This window comes from Eleutherodactylus coqui, chromosome 10 (assembly GCF_035609145.1).
Source record: "Eleutherodactylus coqui strain aEleCoq1 chromosome 10, aEleCoq1.hap1, whole genome shotgun sequence".
Lineage (NCBI taxonomy): Eukaryota > Metazoa > Chordata > Amphibia > Anura > Eleutherodactylidae > Eleutherodactylus > Eleutherodactylus coqui.
This window is the reverse complement of record NC_089846.1, coordinates 24,183,600-24,203,889: the sequence shown is the minus strand read 5'-3', so window position 1 is coordinate 24,203,889 and position 20,290 is coordinate 24,183,600. Positions and strand designations below refer to the sequence as shown.

Below are 20,290 nucleotides of genomic sequence, written 5' to 3'. Positions count from 1 at the left end.
ATTATAACATTTGTAATGACGCAAATAATAAAAATACTTGGTTATTTATCCTGCATGGTGAACACCATAAGAATACATTTTAAAAAGTAATGCCGGAATTGCTATTTTTCTTTTGTTCACCTCCCAAAAAATGAAATAAGGGAAGGATAGGGCAGGAGCATAGCAACTAGCCCTGCCCCCCCCCCCCCCCCCCCGCCCCTCTCATTGCAAACAGCCGGCAAGGGGCGGAGAGGAGGAGAGAAGGGAGAGGGAGTTTAGCAGTCATGCTGCTAAACTCACTCCCACCTACCCTCTCCGGCAGCTGTCATTGGCTCCCATAGGAGTCTATGGGAGCCGCCGCCATATTCCAGTCGGGAAATATTCCAGAACTATCTTTCCTGCCCGAGGTAAACGCACCCGGCCGAAATGCGCTATGTTGTCGCTTTTACGCAGCGGAGAATTGCCCATCTGATGCATTGGAATCCAATGCATCAGATGGTAGCGTATATCATCCGTCCGTGAAAATGGCGGCCTATATACGCTCGTGTGAATAAAGCCTAATCGTGCTGATACAGATAAGTTATCAGGTTGTTTTTTCACTGAATGTTGAACGCTGTATAAATAAACCCCAAATAATGGTAGAATTTCTGCATCTTTTTCCCATCTGTCCCCCCCCCCCCAAAACGTAATAAAAGTTATACAAGACCCATTATATGTATCCCAGGGTTGTTCCATTAAAATAAATAACTTGTCCCCCCCAAAAAAAAACAAAAAACAAGGACTCGTGGCGATGTAAATGCGATAGCCGAAACAAGCCATGGACAGGTGTCACACTATTTCTGGAAGAAAGCGCCATATTTATTAACCCTGATTGTCCGTTTTTTGCAATCTCTTTATGTTAGAAGTGTTCCTTACGTTAATCAGAGCTTGTCTTGCTGATGGGACACCCAACAACTGACTGTAGTCTGTGGATGAAACCACAGTAAGTTCTCAATTTCCCTGCAGTGCCCCCGCAGGAGAACTGAAGTATTTCATAGCGCTCATTGAAATCAGTGATGTATGTCCATGTAATTGGGTGGTAAGTAAGAAAGGCTCTTTGTAGCTGCTCTGGCTAATAACTGAGGGGGGCTGTGGACACACTAAACGGGGATCCCACCCCAGTTCACTCCAAATAGGGAATCTGAAAAAGGATTTTTGGAGAACTTTAGTGCCACAAACACCTCTCTGTGAACACATGTAATGTCAGTGTGCAGCGAGGATCATGAGTGTTCGGTTTTATCCTCTTGCTCAAGAGGAATGTGGCCACAACTTACTTCCAGTTACAATGATGCAAGAGGCTTTCCCCAGTTGTAAAGTGACCATAAAGCCTGACAGCACAAGAACCCGCAGCATTACCGGGCATGTCTACCTCGAATCAAAAAGTTCATAAAAATACAGAAAGTCCCGGACTTTTGGTGCACAAATGTGCAGGAAAATAAAGAATGCAATTTTTTTTTGACCGACTGAAATGCGCTGGAAAAATACACATATGTGAATGAACCCATTGAAATCAATAGGTTCCATTCACTGCGTATTGCACACACATACCCTGTTTCCCTGAAAATGAGACATACCCTGAAAATAAGGCATAGCATGATTTTCCAGAATTTTTGAGGATGCAAAATGATTTTTCAGGCTTTTTGAGGATGCTTGAAATATAAGCCCTACTCCAAAATTAAGCCCTGCTAACAGTTAATTTAAAAAGTCAATTTAAATAGTGTCCAGGCAGCTATACATGTAAAAAAGTTAAACCTTTTTGAACAAAATTTAATATAAGACACTGTCTTATTTTCGGGGAAACGCGTTATTTTGCTTACGCAAATACGCCCCTGTAAAGCCGTTCACTATTGGTATGACGCTTCAGTTCGCTGTGCTTCGCTTCTGCCCTTATGGGGAGGGGGGGGGGACTGAACTTTTAGTAAAGTTTGTATCTGGTTTGGTCTGATTTGACATTTTTACTTAGAAAACCGTCTTTATCAGTCGAGGAGGTGAGTGTGATAGCAGGCGTTCTGCTCAAGGCGAGATACAGAAGAGTCACCAATTCTGCTGATGTCAGCAGCGACCAAACAAGTGCTACATGACGGTGACATCAACACCCCCCCCTGCGGACAGAGCCGGAGATAACACTGAGCAGAGCCCCAGCAGTCATCCATATAGATGTAACTAGATAGGACCCCGCAGCAGTGCCGTCCTCGGCCTACAGACTCCGTGAAGTACTTTTCTATTGGGACTACAAGCCGCATGGATAAAAACTGTCTAAAAAAAAAGCTAGCTGTGACACCGACAGCAACTAATCGGAGTTCAGCTTTTATTTCTGTAACTGCTCTGCAATAATAAAAGCTGTGTTGTGATTGGTCACTATGGACAGTTTTGATAAATAAGACTTCGGATTTTTTCAATAAGGCTAGTTACACACGAACGTTTTATTGCGGCTATTTCGGCGCAATAAAATGCCGGCCCAAAAATCGCAACCATGTAAAGCCTTGGATTCCAATTCATCCGTTCGGATGGGCGATTTTCCGGTGCGTGAAATCATCTGTCCGGAAAAGATAGAACACATGGTGCCCATTCCAGCCAGCCGCTTTTACGTGCAACTGGAAAAGATGGGACTTGTCCTATCTTTTGCGGGAATACGCCAGCCGTTCCCATAGACTCCTATGGGAGCCTTTGAGAGTCATCAGGAATAAGAAGGGGGAGGGACTTTAGCAACGTGAGCCGCTTGCTGGCAGCTCCCATAGACTCGGGAGGGAGTTTAGCAGAGCTGAACTTTCTGCCAACGGCAGTATATATGAAAAGAACTTATGCAACTTGGCTAATTAGCCATTTCAATGTACGGGACGGTGGCTGCGTGTTTTTTTTGCGTGCGCAAATGCAGACTCAAGTTGCAGTTACGCGTGCAAATACACAACGTGCGATGCGCAAAAACATAGCGCATATGCATGCATAAATGTGCTTACGCCAATGTGAAGCCCGCCTTAGAAACAGAAAAATGGAATGGAAACCGGACCCGGATCCATCACAAAGTGAACACGAACGCTGCTCAATACTGGAGTCAGTGCGGCGGAGCCTGCAGCGCAAATGTGAACAAAGCCTTAGAAACACATGAGACACTGCATGCTGAGGCCGGTCTAACACGAACGGGTCAGATTCCGCATACGGGAACTCACAGCGGAATCCAGCCTTGTCCCCAGACGGCGACTACGGGTAGCTTTGTATTGCAGATGGCCGCGGCGAGTGACCGTTGGACGTGCGCAGATTTTTCTTTGAAATCAATTGCGGACGTGCTGCGGGTCAGACGGCTTCCATTAACTTCAATGGAAGCCGTCCGTGCTGAATCCGCACAAAAATAGAGCATGCTGCGATTTTATTTCTGCAAGCGGAAATTAAAATCCCTGTGAGCGGACATGCGGGTGTTCTATTTTTTGAATGCATGCGGAATACTGCGGATCATCCGCGCAGGTGACGATCGTGGATTCAGCAACTCAAACCTGGTTGTGTGAGATCAGCCTAAGGGCTCCTTCACACGGGCATATTTGCTATGTACAAGGCATGTATCAATGTATTTTACTCTTTCTTCTTTTCATGGAATTGCGCAGCGTATTTACGCATCTTTGCACGTTTTGCACACCTCCTATAGACGTCTATGGGGATCCTTGGTACGCAAATGCACACAAAAATAGAACAGGTCGTATTTTTTGACACGCACAAGCAAAATTGGGAATGAGAACAAATCCATGATTTCTGTTCTCTGCGTATTGCATGCGTAAATTGTATGTGCACAAATACATCCGTATGAAGGAGCCCCAACTGCGGTCACTTCTGAACGATCAGATTTTGGGGGAAGTAAGGTGGTCATTAAAGGGGATGTAACAAAATTGACTTTTATTGCCCATCCGTTTTGATAGGCGATAAGTCTGATCGGTGGGGGTCTCACCTGTGGTTAGGTGTTAAAAGTGAATTTTGGTACAACCCCTTTAAAACCGCTAGATGCACCCCCACTCATGAGCATGGAGCCATATCATGGCCTTCTGAAAATGGTCTCACTAAGGCCGATTTCACATGGGCAAGAAAATGACGTTATATTTGTGCATTGCGAGACGCACAAACCTCGCACAAGTATGAACCCCGTTCTTTAGAATAGAGTCATACAGATGTTTGCACACATTTTGTCACGTGTGAAACTCCCACCCGCAAAACGGAATTAATAGAGATGAGCGAGTAGTGCCTTAGCCGAGTATCTCCCCGCTCGTCTCTAAAGATTCGGGGGCCGGCGGGGAGTGGCGGGGGAGAGCGGGGAGGAACGGAGGGGAGATCTCTCTCTCCCTCTCCCCCCCCCCCCGCTCCCCACTGCAACTTACCTGTCACCCGTGCCGGCCCCCGAATCTTTAGAGACGAGATGGGAGATACTCGGCTAAGGCACTAGTGAGTATACTCGCTCATCTCTAGTAATTAAATAAACCCATTGATTTCAATCGAGTTAGTTCTCACAAGCGTGTTTCTCACATGCAAGAATCGATAGGACCTGCCCTATATTTCGGCATGTTATGCAGAAATCTGCCATAGAAGTCTATGGCAGGTTTAAAAATGTAAGGTGAAGGGTGTGACCCTGAGGACAGCCCTTGTTCATGCGTAAATATGCTCCGTGGCGGCAGGCGTATTTGCTCATACGTTCGTCCGTGGAAGCCATGATTGACAGATATTAACAGATAATACTGCTGCCTGTCCGCTTGGACTGTGTGAGGAGAAACCATCCGGTTCTGCATATGGCTTCTCCTCCTCACATTCTGTTCGCCAAGACCCAAGTCCCTCTATGGCCGATGATGCACCACCATATTTCGGCCATGTTTTGGTATCCGTAATACGGATGTCTTTGCTGTCCTGACTGCAGACACATCTATATCATAAGGTTCAGGTCAGTGCATCGGATGTAACACACACCTGATGCACTGAGACACTAAGCCTTGGCTCACACGAACGGGTTGGATTCCCCATGCGGGAGGCCCGCAGCAGATAGCGGCTGTGAGCCTGGCCGGTGACCCCACGTATGGCACTAACCTGTATTGTGGATGACCGCGGTTCACAGGTTGTCATGTATAGTACCGATTTTTGGGGGGGTATGTTTGTATTTAATACGCCTTCGCTTAGCGATGACGCAGGCACCCACAGCCCACACTCAATGTTAATTCCATATGGGCTGCAAGTCGACCGCCTCCATTGACACCAGTAGAGGTTGTTCCACGGCAAAATAGAGCATGCTGCGATTTTTCTTCCACTTGCGGAATACGCAATTCTTTTCCGCGAGTGTGAAGTAAAAATCAAAAGCGGCATGCCTTTCAATGCCTACGTTTTACGTCAGAAAGTCCGCACGGACGCCGATTGCAGAATCCACAATTCAAATCCGGTGGTGTGAGACCCGCCTAACAGAGCATCGGTAGGGAACAGGCGCAATGTGAGGGGGATTATAGGGTATAAACCTATATAGAGTTAAAAACAAAAGGATGATAAATATGCTAAATATGTAACAAACAAGAGCAAAAAATAAAACATAATGCAATACAAATAATGGCAATAGATACTAAAAACATAGAAATAAACATGAAAATAGTAAAATAGCAGGAAAATACATACATTTATGTAAAAGTGGGTGGTGTATTTCTCATCCGCTTGCAGTTTTATGCTGTTTTATGCACACTTTATATATTAGTAGGCTCCCCTTTAATTTAGCTGCTACTTTTCATCTAAAGTGTTCCTAGTCAGCTATGATAATGGCAGTAAAAGTTCTTACCTGTTGCCCTGCACTGAGGACGAACAAGAAGTGCTGATCAGGACTGGTGCAGATAGTGAAGGCTACACAAGAACACACCCGGCCACTTCTCATTGGCTCAGGGAGTGTCAAAAATATACAGTAATGAAAAAAAGGGAAGATAAGACACTTGTAAACAGACGGGCAGCGGAGGGATTCATCTCAACAAGAACTAATAGAGGGGAAGGGGGGGAGATCAGCTGATCTAGAAGTTCCAGACTCAACGAGATATATGGTCAAAATTAACCTAATTTTGTAAGATGGTTTCCAAGTTCTGGTTCTGGTTCTCCTCCTGTGCTGCCGCCAAAGCTACACCTCACAATGTCATACAGGAGGCAGTGACAGGGAACACCGGCTGCACCACAGCAGGAAAACACACGTGCGGCAAATAGCTGCGATTGATTTTTCAAGCTTAATTAATGTTTTCTCATCCATTCACACAGGCGGATTGCGGGGAAAAAACGCTGCAGCACGGAATTCGTCAGTTGGCAGAAATCCTCGGAATGGCTTTTAATAGCTGAAATAGCTGAAATAGAGGCAGCTGGCTTCTTTCCCGAGCCCCCCCTACCTTCCGTTTTTCATCAAAAGATAGGTCAAGACAATACAATTTTTGGTGACTGAGATGTTAGAACTTTTTGGGGGTATTTTGGGGTCGTAGATTCTGAAAATGACATTTGTTTTTCTCCATCAGATCTGCTTTTCAATATATGACATAAGTCCATATAAATGTATACATGTACACATATTATATTATACATGTAATGACTGCCAATCACAAGCTGAAGGTACAAAGATAAAACCCAAGAAGCCTAGAACACAAAGAAAATAAAAGTTTCTTTATTGAGATGTTGATAAAACCATATTTCTGTGATTTCCTGCGATGAGATGTTCCTGGACATTCGCGCTGGATGTTTCAACAGTCATCATCATGTCATAGGCTATGGCTCGTGGCCGAGCATGATTGCCTTTCAAGTATGGGGGCTTAGCGGTGGGTCCTAAGGTGACTATAGAGACCTATTCTTGATCCGCAGGTTATTTCGCAGTGGGGACATCAGTGAAAGACGGTCCCAAGAAGGCTTGGCTTGACGTGCTTTCCTCTTGATACAATTCTCCCTTTCGCCTCCTTGAAATTCACAGTGCTGTTGGTAACAGTTTACCCCCAAACTGAGCGCTCAAGGGCCAGGGCTTCCCAGTTCTCGGTGTCTATTCCACAGTTTTTAAGGTTCGCTTTAAGCCCATCTTTTCTTTTGCTGTCCACCAACATTCCATTCTTGAGTTGAGATTATGGCCAGTCCAACAAAGTTGATGGTGAAGGATCATTTCTTCAATGCTGGTGGTCTTTGCTTCTTCAAGAACGCTGACATTTGTCTGCCTGTCTTCCTAAGAGATTTGCAGAGTTTTTTCAAGGCAACGTTGATGGAATCATTCCAAAAGTTGAGAGTTTGTAGACGGTCCATGTTTTGCAAGAATATAACAGGGTTGGTAGAACAATAGCTTTATAAACAAGCATCTTGGTATCCCTATGAATAGTTTTCTTGATGTTCAGTGAGAGTCCAAGCTTTTCGTATGCTTCTGTAAAGTTGTTTAACTTCTTAACGCCACAGGGTGTAACTGTATGTCCAGGCTGTGGGGTACAAGATGATCGTACACTTATGCCGCCCTGTGGATAGTGCGAGATCAGAAGAGATCCCGTGCCATCCGGCAGCGGGAGTCGGCTGGCACCGATGGCCGGCCTCCTGCTGCAACAACGGGAGTGCATCGGGACAGCGACCCCCACTGTTAACTGCTTAAATGCCGCAATCTATGCAGATCGCAACATGTAAAGGGCTCACAGAGAGCGCGCTTTATTCCATCTGGAAGATTCACCGCAGAGGACGGAACGCTGGCGTCATGAGTGACAAATACGAGTGATAGCCATCGTTACCCTATTTGTGATCTCCCCTTGTCGATAATGAATCCCAAGCTTCCCCCAGGGGAGGAGACGGTAGAGCCCCATGACAAGGTTATCTCTCTACCCCGCTGTCTCATCGGCTGAGGGCCTGCTCCTTGGACGCTGCACAAGCTCGTCCCTGACTTGTTGTTGCAGGATTTGCAAGAGAGCTACATTAGAACTGCGGTTAAAGAGGTTACGATAGTGCTCTTTCCAACGTAGTGCAATTGATTTTTTGTCCTTTAGAAGCTTGGTTTCTTGATAAACGCAGAGGGTGTATGCCGTGATTTGTTGGGCCATAGATGACCTTTGTGACTTTAAAGCAACCCCGTACATCATGGATATCTGCAAAATGTTGTATTTCTTGAGCCTTTCTTGGCCACCAGATGTTTTTGAGTTCTCCGGTTCTTTTTTGGACCTCGGCTTTTGTGTAGTGTAGATCTTTTTCTTAGTAACACAATTGTTTTCTCTTTGCCAAATTTGGAAGGCTTTCCTTTTCTTATCGATTAGTTGTTGGATCTCGTTATCATTTTCATAAAACCAGTCTTGATGTTTCCTTGTTTGGTATCCAAATATTTCGTCACAGGCTTTAATAATAGTGATCTTCAGTTTATTCCAATGTTCCTCAATATTTTCAGGGTATTCCATGGATAGATGATCCTTGAGTATTGTTTGGAGAAGGCTCTTGAAGGGCTTGGGTGTTCATTTTACATCTTATCTTTCTTCCTTGGAGTCTTCGTTTGGGGGCGATCTTGATGGCCATCGTAGATCGAATTAACCTGTAGTCTGTCCATCAATCATCAGCGTCTGTCATGGCTCTTGTGAGAAGTACATTGTGGCGGTCTCTGGCACGTATAATTACATAGTCTAAGAAGTGCCAATGCTTTGACCCGGGGTGCTTCCATGACGTCTTAAACTTTTTTTCCGGCGGAAGATCGTGTTGGTGGTAACCAGGTTATGTTCTGCACATTTGTTCGAACTCCATTTTTTCCTATAGTCCCTTGCCACAGGTCGAAGTCTCGCCCAGTTCTTGCATTAAAATCACCCAGGAGGATGATTTGGTCCTCCTTGGGTATCTTCGATAGGATGGTGTCCAGCTGACAGTAAATTTTTTTCTTTGATGTCTTCGTCAGCATCTAAGGTTGGTGCATAGGCACTTATGATAATTGCCTGCTGGTTTTTGGCAAGATTAATTTGGAGAGTCGAGAGTCGTTCATTGATGCTGATGGGTGCTTCAGACAGATTCTTCGCTAGGTCATTTTTAATTGCAAAGCCAACTCCATGTATTCTTCGTTCTTGTTCAGGCAGGCCCTTCCAAAAAAAGTGTAGCCTCCTTTTTCTTCCTTCAGCTGTCCCTCTCCTGCTCTCCGGGTCTCTTGGAGTGCTACTATATCGATGTTAAAGCAACATCGCTCCCTTAGCTCCCTTGCACCAATAGCAGTCCTACGCTCAGGGTGTTCATTGTCTACATTGTCCAATAGTGTCCGAATGTTCTATGCCCCGAAGTTCACATTTGTTTTTTAAATACAAGCTGATGACCCCTCTGGATGTGGTAGTCCAGGAAAGAGAGAGAGGTAGACCATGTTTAGGGCACCTTTTTTAGCCCCTTCCCCATGTAGGGTGAGCAGAGTGGGTCTTAAATAGGGCTGCTCAGTCATGGATACAGCTGCTGAACTGCTCAGCTGCCTCGTTCCCTGAAGTAGAACCACTGAATCCATATCCACCACCCATGTGCTAGTCTGTGGCTAGAGGCCTCCAGATTTCATAGTCCTGTCACCACTTGCTGATCACCATGGGACTTTTTCATTTTCTTAGAAGATGCCTGTGTGGGAATTTGATTTTTGTGTGGAGATCAGTGCACACCCGATCAACACATAGTCTTCACAGAATGAGGTTCGCATTAAGTGGCATGGTTAACCCAACAACCGGAGGCTTCTCATCTGTTGCAGCCTTCCTCCGCCTTCACAGTTGTTGTAATGTGTACCATGTTATCGTCCGCCTGCTCTGCCGCTGAGGACTTCAGATTGTGCTTAGTCTGGTTCCTCCCCTATGGCCTTACCGCCCATGATTCCGACAGCTTCGCCTGCAAGTTCACTGGAACTTGGAACCCCCTCACCCCGACAAGGTGATAACCTATTGAGGGTTTTTTTTTCAACAGTAGTCTGCCATCATATGTGTATCCCATCGTCTACAGTCCTGTTCTTCCACCATCCTTATTTCTTGGTGAAATCGTTCACCCTGTTCATCACTTACATCACCAAGACAATCTGGAAATCTATCCAAAATGATAGCAGGTCCTGCAATTTGATGCTCAAGTTACAATCAAGTGTGCAAAAACAGAAGTGCACATATTCTCCATAAGTTCTCCATAGTTTGTGGCCTTATAGTTCCCAAGGAAATGCTTTACAACCATACAAAGCAAAGACCACACATGTGCCTCAAAGTTGTCCACTGAGTCTTGGAAACGCTGGTCTTTCATGAGTTGTGGTCCATTGAATTTACCTGCCTTTACCTTCTCCATGCTCATCGCGGGAAATATTCTACATTTGTAGCCGAAACCCATTCTGTTTCTCCTTAATATCTTTACTTATTGTTTCATCAACTCAAGTTTGATGTGCAGTGGTGGCAATATGTATCATATGTGCTAATAGTAAGTAAATGCTGGCAGGAAAATATAACAAAAATAGATAATGACATGAGCAATATCTCAAAAACTAGAGCTCCTAGAAGGAAATGGATGGCATTTTCGGAATCAGCAGCCCAAAAATACCCAGATTAAGGTCTAAAATTCGAGGCACCATGAAAAATGTTTTTTGTTCCCCAGTGTAATGGCTAAAAGAGTGCGGGTGCAGCAGCAGCCTTTTGGGGACATGAAACTGTGTTTTGTCTTCAGTGCCCTCTAGTGGGAAAAAATTAGAATCTCAAGGAGTAAAGTGAAGTTTGAAGTGACACAGGTACGGCATAATAACCATGACGGATCACGTACATAACTGGAAAATATTGGACCTCGTATGTAAATAGTCAATTAGCTTCCAGCACTTTTATAATGAATGTTAGTGATGATGACAGAACATGTTAGAGAAGAAGTAGAGATAGAGAAAATACTGGTTGTCGAGTGTCTGAATTATTCTAGGACATCCCTGATTATCGACTTCTGCTCGTTACCATTCTGATTCTGGATTCAGCTCTCCAGTGTCATTTGCATGTGAAGATGGAAGCCGCACAGCAGTAGATATCATTGTGGGATGTCAAAGCACTATGTGAACTTGGCACTATTACAGTGATCCCTCGCTATATCACGGTTCAAGGATCGCGGCTTTAATGCATCTCGGATTTTAGATAGACCATATATAATTCTGGAAAGGGTGGTCACTTCCCGCAATAAGGCCATTGTGAAGAGGGAGTCTGCATTGGCTGTGGATAAATGACTGTAGGAAGAAGAATATTTCGCAAGATACCAAAATCATCCGGACGAAGGCCAAGAAACTTTATGATAGTTTTGCAGAAAGCACGGATGCTCACAAGGAAGAAGATGAGGGTGATGACGCAGAAGCAGGACCATCGAGTATTTCTCTCACCCACCAACCCCATTTAGAGCCAGCAAGGGCTGGTTTGACAAATATCAGAGACGCTTTGGACTCAAGAGTGTTCGTCTGCATGAAGAAATTTCCCCTGCGGATAAAGCCAGAGCTGAGGAGTACTGAACAAGTTTTTAACATGGATGAGACGGGCTTATTTTGGAAACGGATGCCGTTTCTCGCTTTTATTATAAAGGATGAAACCAAAGCCTCTGGTTTTAAAGTCCAAAAAGATAGAGTCACTCTTATTATGTGTGGGAATGCTGCGGGCTTTCTAATAAAGCCAGGGCTTATTTATAAGTAGAGATGAGCGAACGTACTCGGTAAGGCCGATTTCGCAATCGAGCACCGTGATTTTCGAGTACTTCACTACTCGGGTAAAAAGTACTCGGGGGCGCTGTGGGTGAGTGGGGGGTTGCAGAGGGGAGTGGGGGGGGGAGAGGGAGAGAGAGAGAGCTCCCCCCTGTTCCGCGCTGCTATCCCCCGCTCCACCACGCCACGCCCCGCCCCACAGCGCCCCCGAGTACTTTTCACCCGAGTAGTGAAGTACTCGAAAATCGCGGTGCTCAATTGCGAAATCGGCCTTACCGAGTACATTCGCTCATCTCTATTTATAAGGCAAAAAACCCAAGGGCCCTAAAAAACAAAAATGTGTTGCCTGTGTACTGGATGCAGAACCCTAAAGTCTGGATAATGAAAGTCCTCACGGCTGATTGGTTCCACCAGTGCTTTATACTGGAGGTAAAGCTTTATCTAGCAGAGAATAACCTGGAGTTCAAAGTGCTTCTGATCACGGACAATGCTGGAGGCCATGCTGCCGATCTGTCAACAGCATCCAGATAGAGTTCTTGCCACCCAACACCACATCGCTCATTTAGCCCATGGATCAAGACGTTATTCGCGCCTCTAAGGCGCTCTACATATGAAACGCCCTGCAAAACCTGGTTAAAGCTATGGACTCAGATGAAAACTTCTCGCTAAAGGCATACTGGTGTGACTACAATATTGCATTGTGTCTCCTAACTATTCAGAAGGCCATAAACGAGATGAAGAGTGAAACTAAGTGCAAGCTGGACAAAATTGTGGCCAGAAGTGGTCCATGATTACACGGAATTCTCTCCTAATGAAGTCCAACACTCTGCAGTACCTAAGGTCGCGAAGCTGGCAAAACTACTGGATGGAGATGGCTTCGATGATGTGACTCCTGATGACATGAATGACCCTATTGAAGCCCACTCACAACTGTTGACAGACGAAGACCTGATGGAGTTGATGAAGTCAGCAAGTGAAGAAGAGGATGCGGGACAAGACTAACTACAGGTTGGAGAAGAGGAGGAGGTTGGCCTAACATTCGATCGTCTTGCAAGCATGGTCAGAATGTCCAAAGAACTTCAGCGAGCGGCTGAAGAATGGGATCCCCAGATGCTTCGTTCGTTGCACTTTGTAAATGCAATTGAGGGTGCCATGCCAGTTTCTAAAAACCTTCTCACTCAAAAGAAAAAGCAGCGCCAGTAACTCCACATAACCTTGTTCATCACTCAGGCGAACAGATCAGTTGCACCTATGTCTTTAGTGGAAGTAGAAGTTACGGACCAGGGAGAAGATACATTGCCACCTGATGAAGCTGTGATGCTCTTCTTGGCTGTTCAGTACAGCATTCATCTCATCGACATCACCTTCATCAGTACTGCACAGCAGGGGCGTAACTATAGAGAATGCGGTTGCAACCGGGCCCAGGAGCCTTAGGGCGCCCATAAGGCCTCTCTTCTCCATATAGGGAGCCCAGTACTATGAATAAAGCATTATAGTTGGGGGCCCTGTTACAGGTTTTGCATTGAGGCCCAGAAGATTCAGGTTACGCCTCTGCTGCACAGCTACATAATTCATGATCTTCATCATTCGGGATGTACATACCTCACTGGTGAGTAAAGTACCCATATTATATGTTGTTAAAATTACGTAGGTTTAAGAGTTTAGAATGTGTTTAAGAGTATATGAAGTGTTAATAAGAGTGTGTGAAAGGTTTATAGGAGAGTGGGAGGGGTTTTTAAAGCCTTAAGCTGAATTTCATCTAAATTCCAAGAAACCAATCACAAGATTTTGTCCTAATGGTAGAGAACACCCACAGGTCTAGCTAAAATGTACCCCCAGACCCCGGACGCCTGCTGACGCTGCTCTCTGGGAAGAGATAGTTTTCTACATATCCGGTAGGACTGTCCTCTAATCTCTCCTCTTTGGCGCGAGGTAACTAACCTCTACAACACGATTTTTAGCGACTCGATGGTTCTTACGCCAGAAGTGGCCCTGCTATCTATGCTTCCTGGTTCCATAGCTAAAAATATGGTCCATATAGTCACCAAGCAAGAATTGTTCCAAGCGCTGTCGTTGACACTTCCTATCCCTTCCCCCAATGTCTTCCCTTTACCTCTTTCCGCCTTTTCTTGATTTCGCTTTCTGCACTTTCCTCCTCCTCTCTTTACTTCTTTATTCTCTCTTTCCCTCTTCTGATATCTTATTATACCTCTTTTCACGGAATGTTATTTTTACGAAGTGTATTGACAATAGAATATGTGAAGAGATTATGTTACATTGTTAATGTACCCTAAAATCCTAATGAAGCCTTAAGCTGAGTTTACACGAATCATTCTGTCGGGCTACTGCTGTTCATTTGTTCGTTACGTGTAAACTGCCGTCGCTAAAAGGCACATGATTCGTTCACTTTTGCGATTGTTTGGCAGTTCACCCGACAGATTGATTTGTCTGAATATAACGCCGCTACTTCGCGAATTTTCACATACCTCGTGGGTCTCTGGATCACTGTACTGGCACTTGGCACCTGGTTTATCACTGGCGCCTGGATTAGTGTTGTATTGCAGCAGGAGGAGCCGGCCCACAGCCGAGGAGACAGCGGGGTAGAGAAAGGACTTGTCACGGGGCTCTACCATCTCCTTTCCTGGGGGTAGCTCAGGACCCGAACACATTACTGCTGGGGGAGATCACAGGGGTTGCAAGCGGGGGGGGGGGGGGGTTATCTTAAGTCAAGTTGTCTTTCGTGCCGCCACCGTTCTGTCCTCTGCAGCGGATCCTTCAGACAAAATACAGTAGTCCACGCACAGAGTAACTTTCTGACCAAGAACCGGGAATGGTCGGTTCTGCTCGTTTACTGGAAACTCTTGAACTTCAATCCAACAAACAGTCTTGATACAGAAACAAGAAGCCAAAGTGTGTAACAGGGAGAATTCTCAGGGCATCAGGATATTCCACAGTCCAAGTTATCTGCGAAGATCTCTCTACCGGTCAACACTCACTCTCACTTTCTCCTCTTCTCGCTAGGCAGCGGGTTGTTTCACTCCCAGCACTCACCAGGAACACTGAGGATTCCTGGGTTGTTAGGCCCAGGCTGAGCATCAAACCATCACTCGGCCTCCTCCATGCTCCACTCACAGGCTGACTTGTCCGGTGTGTGGGTGTCAGAGTCTCCAGACTTCTCCTGACTGCACTACTTCTACTCTCCTACTCCTCTACTCCCTTGCATTGCATTCTGCAAACACATATATCAGGCACGATCACATGACCAAAACGATACACACAAAACGTTACATTTTCCAGACATGACCCGGACATTAACCCATTCAGTCCTGCAACCGTGCAATACACATAAATCTGATGAATTCCACAAGCAAGACCCTGACAATACAATGGCACGAGACTAACTCTGGGCCACTACAATATAACGAGCCCCTACATCTGCTATCAAGCTAGACTTTATATCAACACAATATCCTAAGACCTGCGGTGGCTAAATAGTCGATGGTCAGAGAGAAGACCATGACGCCAGATCTCCTGCTGAAATTATTGTGCAGGTAGATGAGATACCATCCTTACTGATGGGCTCCCAGGAGTATCACCAGCACTAATTGTATGGTGCACCCAGGTAATTTCTTTATGCCAGCTGCGGCTATTGTGTCTTAGCCCAATTGTCGCTTGTATGCTCCATCTAGACGCTTCCTTCATGGAAAGTCCCAAGAGAGTCCATCACTTTGTCAGCATGGCAGGATGTGGTCTATATGCCACACACCATTGCCTGCCCGCAAGCACATAGTAAACAACTTATCTCTACATAAGAGAGCAGTCAGAGCCACCCAGTGCAGATATGTGATTGTTTATAGAACTTGCTGTTAACCCCGTAGTGACTGGCCTATTTTCTACCAAGCGATTTTTATTGTCGCATTGCTAGAGCCATAACTCATTGACATAGCCCATACGAGCGTTTGTTTTTAGGGTCGAGCTGTATTTTTTATTCACACCACTCTGGGGTACATAGAATATCTTGTATAACTTTTATTACATTTTTTTGAGGGGGGGAAATGGAAAAATATCCAGAAATTCCACCATTATTTTTACAGCATTCACCGTGATACTTTTCGTATTTGGATCAGCACGATTACTGTGATACCAAGTTTATATAGATTTATTTTTTACTACTTTTTCACAATAAAAACTTTTTAAAGAAAAACATGCCACATTTTAAGACCCAGAATATTTTTATTTTTCCCACAATGACACTCCATGAGGGCTTGTTTTTTGCAGGAAGACTCGTAATTTTTAATGGTGCCATTTTGAGGTACATAGGACCTTTAGGGCTTATTGACTCAAGCGCATATATGGCGCGTTTTTACGCGACTATCTGAGGCATTGTTTTCCAATGCATTCATTCACACGGGCGAATATACAGCGCGTAAAAAACGTTGACCCGCTGTAAATAGAACGTACGCGACCGAAATACGTCCGGCGTATATAAGGTGGCCAAAAAGATAGTTCTGGTTCTATCTTTTGACCGATATATGCCGGCGGGTCCCATAGACTCCTATGAGAGCAGGAAAAAAAAAGAGGGAGAGAAGCATTTTTGTAGTGTCCAACGCTGCGAAAAGCTTACAGGTGCCTCTATATAGGCATTGGAAGGCATCCTGAGGATTTTTGCAGAGTGAGGGTTTTCCGGGGTGCAACATATTTTTTCGCTAAAAACAATGCTCCCGGTCGTGTGAATAGGCGAGAAGACGCTGGCCGTGATTGCGGAAAAATGCCTATTCAGGCGCATATACGGCGCGGACAAGAAAACGTAAAATTGCCTACTCTCGTGTGAATAAGCCCTTAGATTGCTTTTTATTATGTTTTTTTTAAGAGCTGAACAATAGAAAAATAGTAATTCTGGCATTAGTTTTTAAAATGACTTTTATGGTGTTCACGATGCGCGATAAATAACAAAATATTTTCACGCGGTAATACCTTTTATGTTTTGCTCTTGAAAACCCTTTTCTTGGTATTTTAGCAATTTAAAAGGTTTTTTTATGGGGGAAAAAAGAAGGTAAACTTGAAGATATGATTGTTTAATTGCTAAGATAATACACTGCATTACTTATGTAGTGCATTCTACTAGGACTATGTCATCAGACCATTACAGTCTGCAGAAGGCGGAGCCTAATAGGATGATTTACATGGTATTTCAATGGGGTAGACAGAGATAGCCAGGCATAGCACTTGGTGGTCTGTCTGCACCATTGAGATGAATGAAGCCATTGCCTCATATGTGTGACCAGCAGCCCATTCACTTCAGCATTACGAAAATAGGAATAATCGATCCTGCACTGAAAAGTAAGGGTCTCAGCAGTCAGATCCCCATGAACAATCACTTATCATCTGATCACCAGACTGCTGGCAGTGTGGATAGCGCTGGAAGCAGATAGTGCTGTCAACATTGCTGCACCCCGATTCAGTGCTGCAGGGACACCTATGGTGGCCTGAAGAGGGCAGGGTTTGCTCGACTGCGAGCCTGAGCTTGTGTCACAGTGGTTGCTACCCTACCTTCAGCCATGGCTCACCCCAGCAGGCGGATTACTCGACAAAGAGGGTTTGAGAAGTTGTCACGTGACGCCAGTACCTCTGAGAATAACGTTGTCAGATAATAAAAAATCCAAGTCAAATCAATCTTTGCAAAACCAGAGGCACACAGTTTTACTATAGCTTGCAAGTTGTAGAAGTTAACACCCATGAAACAGTTTCTTCAAACAATAGAATCTCCAACAGTGTTGTACACAGATATTTAACAACAGTCCTTGTTGCTCAAACTCTCTCTCACAGTCTATTTCTAACCCGCAGCAATGGTATGGATTTTGACTGCTTTTTGGATGCGGAAATGCTGCGGAATTTGCTTCATGTTTTTTTTGTTTTTTTTAATGGCCATGTACTTTTTATGACAGAGGTAAAATCATATGTTGTGATAAGCCCCACCCTCTGACCACACCTCTTTGTCCCGTTTTCACCCTGGGAAAATCTGGTCACCTATATCTAGAGTCCAGGGGCTGATGATGAATGTATATGCAGTGTTCATTCCCTGTTGGCCAGGGATATATGCAGTGTTAAAGCCTTGATGGTATTTGAAGTGTCCTGGCCCTGGTGGTCAGTGGTATTTGCATTGTCCTGCCCTTGGTGGTCAGTGGTATTTGCAGTGTCCTGCTCCTGGTGGTCAGTGGTATTTTCAGTGTCCTGGCCCTGGTGCTCAGTCGTATTTGCAGTCTCCTGCCCCTGGTGGTCAGTGGTATTTGCAGTGTCCTGCCCCTGGTGGTCAGTGGTATTTGCAGTGTCCTGCCCTGGTGGTCAGTGGTATTTGCAGTGTCCTGCCCCCGGTGGTCAGTGGTATTTGCAGTGTCCTGGCCCTGGTGGTTAGTTGTATTTGCAGTGTCCTGACCCTGGTGGTCAGTGGCATTTGCAGTGTCCTGTCCCTGGTGGTCACTGGTATTTGCTGTATCCTGGCCCTGGTGGTCAGTGGTATTTGCAGTGTCCTGCCCCTGGTGGTCAGTGGTATTTGCAGTGTCCTGCCCTGGTGGTCAGTGGTATTTGCAGTGTACTGCCCCCGGTGGTCAGTGGTATTTGCAGTGTCCTGGCCCTGGTGGTCAGTGGTATTTGCAGTGTCCTGACCCTGGTGGTCAGTGGCATTTGCAGTGTCCTGTCCCTGGTGGTCACTGGTATTTGCAGTATCCTGGCCCTGGTGGTCAGTGGTATTTGCAGTGTCCTGGCCCTGGTGGTCAGTGGTATTTGCAGTGTCCTGCCCCCGGTGGTCAGTGGTATTTGCAGTGTCCTGGCCCTGGTGGTCAGTGGTATTTGCAGTGTCCTGACCCTGGTGGTCAGTGGTATTTGCAGTATCCTGGCCCTGGTGGTCAGTGGTATTTGCAGGGTCCAGGCCCTGTTAGTATGCATTCCCCAATAATCACAATGTAACATAAAGAGTCCAATGCCTCACCCAGTGTTCTCCATAGCTGAATATACACTAGTTCATATATTATGATATAGACCTGAGTTATTGTCTATAGGTGGTACATAAATATAGCGGATGAGTCACTTCTGTTCCTGTTTTCCTATGTGCAGCACAAATCATTCTGCGCGGGCTGTGATGTTTGCACATTGCATATATGATAAAACCACAGATCAACGGTCATTTCCAGAAGTGAAACAACTCTCGGCGGGCGTGTAGAGACCCGGTATCAATGTACAATAGCATGAAGGGGATTCAGACAAATATTACATAATAATAAAAAAACACCAACATACATGACTAATAGAAGCTGATCTTAAAGGGGATGTCCACCTCTGCCAAATGTTGGGGGTCACCCTACTGAGAGTGAAGTCAATGGGTCAACCTGAATAGTTGCAAATTCTATCTATCTTTACTTGGCAGCTGAATAGCGGTATAGTCATTGGGAGATGCATACAGGTATTAACAGTATGGCCTAAGGGAACCAGTCACCAGGTTCATGGTGTCCCATCATGGGCAGCATGAACCCGGAACAGGTATGCAAATTCTGCTTTTTTGTGTTATCCCATATGCGGCATTTCAGAATATACATATTTCAAAATTCGACTCTGAGCGGCGCTCTGAGTCATGGGGGCAGCACTGCGCCAGCTTCTTCCCGCCCGGATCACTTCGAGTGACAGGGAGAGAACTCTCATTCTAGATGATACTGGCATGGAGAGTCTGGCCTTCCCCACTCGGTGGACACAACTTGTCTCCGACTGCTTCACTCTCACAGTCTCTAAAATACTAGTCTCACTCTTGTGGACTCAGCAGCTCAACAGCTCCCCAACCAGAGCTACAACAGTCTAAATATCCAGGCACTCTCGTTCCCGGACTAAGGGCTTTAGGAATTTCTTCACCCGGCGTCCAAAGCTTCTCATATGGAAGGCAATAATATTAGGCTACGCCAAAGTTCTGCTCAGACCTCGCATACCTTTCTTGGCCAACACAGGAAACACAGCCCGCTTGCACATCACACCCTGCTTTTGACAGACCCTGTTTGTGCAATGTGTTTGTGCATAAGATCTTTTATTATGTTTGGCCATTGTGAGTACGAGTTAAGAAGAGATAACTCTGACAATCCCTTTAAGGCCAGTTTCTCACAAGTGTATTCTGAATGCATTTTAGTATCCGTAATATGGATGAGTGTACCGACCCAACCGAGGGTTTACTGACCCAGACTTACAGCAACAAAGATCCCTATGATGCTGCGAGTTCAGGCCAGTAGACAGTTGGACACTTGTTTGTACATGGGTTGTAGCTTGAATCAGGTGGTGTAGTTATGTTATGAACTTGGCTTGTGCTTTATGTTATGAACTTAGTTCTGGTATTGTATTTATGTTCTGAGGTTGGTTCTGGTACTGTATTTATGATATGAGCTTGGTTCTGCTGTTGCATGTATGTACTAAGTTTGGTTCTGATGCTGTATTTATGCGATCAACTTGGTTCTGGGGCTGTATTGATGTACTGAGTTAAGGGTTAAGGGTAGAAACACAAATTGCATCTGGACACACACGACCGAACCATGCCTACACACTGCTCTCAATGGCAGCAATATCCTGCTGGCAATTTAAGTGGTCACTAGCTGCCACAGGTGGGCATGGTTTGGCTGC

General features: G+C 45.3%; 1 protein-coding gene across 1 annotated transcript in view; it reads right to left on the bottom strand.

The window, feature by feature from the left end:
• Positions 1–5,935, bottom strand: part of LOC136580218 (5-aminolevulinate synthase, erythroid-specific, mitochondrial-like) — a 29,677-nt gene extending 23,742 nt beyond the window's left edge. The window contains exon 1 of the mRNA XM_066580594.1: positions 5,804–5,935. The gene's annotated coding sequence lies outside the window, so the exon portion shown is untranslated. The remainder of the gene's footprint in view (positions 1–5,803) is intronic.
• Positions 5,936–20,290: the final 14,355 nt, after the last annotated feature.